Source organism: Apis dorsata, unplaced genomic scaffold (genome assembly GCF_000469605.1).
Source record: "Apis dorsata unplaced genomic scaffold, Apis dorsata 1.3 scaffold_50, whole genome shotgun sequence".
Classification (NCBI taxonomy): Eukaryota; Metazoa; Arthropoda; class Insecta; order Hymenoptera; family Apidae; genus Apis; species Apis dorsata.
In genome coordinates, this window is record NW_006263351.1 from 991,705 (window position 1) to 995,536 (window position 3,832).

Genomic DNA, 3,832 nt, shown 5'->3' on the forward strand with positions numbered 1-3,832 from the left:
AATTTATTAAAATTTGAAATTACTTAAAATAATAATCATAATATTCTACTACTTATAGTTACTAATTCAATTATATATTAATAATTTTATTATTTATATATTAATAATGTTACATTTATATATTATTAATCTTATCATCAAAATAATAATTAATAATAATAACAAAAATATGAAATGATAAGATATGAAAAAAAATAATATCATTAATCACAACATTTTACATGTAGCAACTTCATTTTTTTTAAAAGATATATATATTCTTTCAAATATAAATATTTACGATTAAGAAAAATTAATATAGATACGATTTTTTTACTATATTGTACGCAATGGTCGCTAACCATCGTCAGTTGATTTCAGGAAAATGGTACGTAAAGTTAGAGTGTGAATGTAGTGTGCCAAGCTCGGGTGTCGGAGGCGTCCCGGGACGTTTCCCTAGTTTAGGCTTTTGCGCCCGCGTATTATGCGTGAGAATCGTGGAATGAATGTGTTGGTGTGCCTGTTTTGCCATTTTTTTAAATATAGAACTAGGTAGGATAGGTAGTATACTCCTGGTGTGTCTGTTAATTATAAGTAGGTAGGGCCGGGTAGGTTGTCACAGTCTCTGATCGGGTAGGCGCGTTTTCGCGTGACAATCTGTTTCAGGGAATAAAATTTGAAAAATCGAGGATGAAGCTGAGACGATATGGCTTGTATTTCAGTTTCTTTATCGATTTTTTGAATTTCGCGATGTGCTCGAGAATATACAATATCTATAGACAACGATCATTGGTTTTTTTTTTCTTTTTTTTTTTTTGTTTGCAATTAGTGAATCTCGAGCCTAGATGTAAGTTTCAGCGGGTATTGCGCCCGAAGAAAGAAGAGGCTATGAGCCGAAGAGGCCCGGCAAATTGCCATAGAAGAGGGCAACTACCAATGGTTTCTCATTTTTTGGATTCTCTTCGAATTCAAAGAATGGGAAATCATTTTTGTTATTACTTTGTCATTGTGCTCATTTTAGTAATATGTAGTAGTAATTTTTTTTTTATTATATGGCCGATGCATGCCGGCCTAATTTGCATGCCATTTATATCCAGTTATCATTCTATCCAGTGGGCATTTCGCGATTTTGTATTAGTGTTGCGAAAATTTATTTACGGGTTGATTTAGTGTTGCGAATTATAAGATATCGGGTTTTTTTTATTACAATATAATTATAATTTTTTACAAATTAGCATTAAAATTTATTAAACGTTATTTGTTATTAAAGTCTTTACTTTCAATTATAATTGTAGCTTTTTAATGGTACAGAAATAATAGTTTTTGAATTAAATTCATTTTTTTTTAAAGTTAGTGTTGCGATTCCACCGCGATTTTTCTTATTATTTTTTCAATTAGTGTTGCGTTAAAAAATAATCGCGTTTATTCATATAGTGTTACGAATACTGAATGCCCAAATTCAACTTCCACTACAATTGTGGATACTATTCATGTTCCTGCATCACCTGATGGACGATATAAAGGTAATTCTTTTCAATGAGATAAATATTTTATTTATAATGTTAATTAATTTATAATTGACAAAAAAAAATAAAAAAAATTAGAATTTAAAATAATCAGTTATATAGCAACGTTAATAAATATTATCATTGACTTTCTTATTATTAATATTCTAGATATTTAAATTTGAGTGCATAAAACAATATAAATTATTATAATTAACATTATAAATGAAACACTTATTTTGTTGATTTAAAAAATTTTTTATTTTATATATAAGACATATTAATTACTGTGATACAAAATAAATATTTTATGGTTCTTCCATTATTCGATCTTATATTGCATGGAAAATATTTTCATTGGTTTTTCAGTTATATAATTTGACTCGTTGTAAAGATTATTATAGGATTGATTCAAGAAAACTTATTTCATATAAGATTTTTTTCCTCTTTCTATCATTATATTATTTTATTTAAGTATTTAAGCAAATTTTTATATAGATAGTCAATATTTTCAAATTTCTTTCAGAAAAGAAATCTTCTGTTAACTATTAAAAAAACATTTAGCTTTTTTACAGATAGGAATTATAAAGAATTGAAGATTCAAATCAAATTAGTCTGAATTTGTTTCAATAGTTTTAAAGGATCAAATAATGAAAGAAACATATAATACTTCAAGATATGTATAAAATATATTAGGTTTTCAAAGATTGCAAAATCCATTTTTTAAATATTTTTAGATATTTGTCTAAAAATTAGATTATTATATAGAATAATTTAAATAATAAGAAATTTTTAGATATTTATTTAAAAATGGATTTATTAGATTAATAGAATTCTAGAGGGCGTTAGAATACTGATCTTCTTCAAAGGTATTACAGAATTCTTATTTGCAACTGTAGATAACTACAAATAGTAGAGCAAATTTATTTATCAAGACAGTATTACGCGGGAAAACTTTCTTTGTTTAAATTTCCTTAATTTTTTACTTTTGTTTTTGCAATCAAGATTTTTAAAAAAATATCTAGTATTTAAATATATGTAGTGATTCAGTAATTTATATTGTGTATTGTGTATGATAATTGCAAAAAAATGTTTTTTATTAGTTTCTTATTTATTTTCAATCTCTTTAACAATTTAATTGAAATATACATTATATCATTTGTATCATTTTTTTTATATTATTGTCAAGTTTCTAATGATTTTTCAGTTAGATTTTTTATATTGAAATTATAAAGCGAATCAGTAATTAAATTTATAATAATTTCAGGATTGTGATATATAACAAAATCATATATTTTTTATCTTCTTTATTATCATACGCTTTCGTTGTTATAATTATGATAGAGCAAGATTACATGTACTCTACAAGTTAGTTTTGATAAGAAATAAGGACGTAAAACGCTCGCTGTCCTTCCATTTTCGTAAAAACTGGAAGACTTAGAGGTGTATCGAAAACTATCGGTTAATCGGTAATACAACGTACGAAATATACAAAGCAGGTTCCATTTATCGGTACCCACTTATCTACCGTCTTACGACTATATGTCTGACGTTTAAGATTAATATTGTAATTCGAACTTTATACGGAGAACTCGTTTACATCGCGACTTCGTTGCAATATGACGCCACGAGGTCGCACTGCAAGCGGTTTAAGGCGATTTAAGTACTATTAATGATTTTGGCACTTAGATTTATCATTGCGCTAATTATAAAATGGTATTTCTTATTTTCTCAATAAGGAAATGCACCTCTTTTCATTATATATATGTATATATATATATATACGTGTATTTGTGTGTGTATCTGTGTATGTGTGTCATTAATTTCGTAACATTGTAGTTGACTTTTTTTATATTTTCGCGCCATAATCATTTCATTCGAAACGAATATTCTGCGCATGCGCAAAATTCAATTCAAATGTACATCTTCTTTCTTTTTTTCATATAAACGATAATTTTGATTTAAAATTTTTTCCAAATTATTTCACTTACAATTTTATCAGAGGTATATAAAAGCTCTAATTTAGATATAAAATTTATACGTATACAGTGATTATCCGTGAGAATTTCATTTATATCAAATTTTACCCGTTTTAATGAGAATTCATTACAAATACGGTAATCATATTCGATTTTAATACTTGTAATATATATTCTTGCGTTTGTGTAGTCAATAATGTTATCCTAAATTCTAAAAAAATTTGACTGCACTATACTTTTTCTCTCTACTTTGGCATATCGACCGAAACAAAAAATATCGCCTAACGCTTACAGGTTCTCGTTCTGTATGACTATTGAACTCGAAATGAACGAATAGTGCACGTTAAATTATTGTTTCTTTTTTTTTTT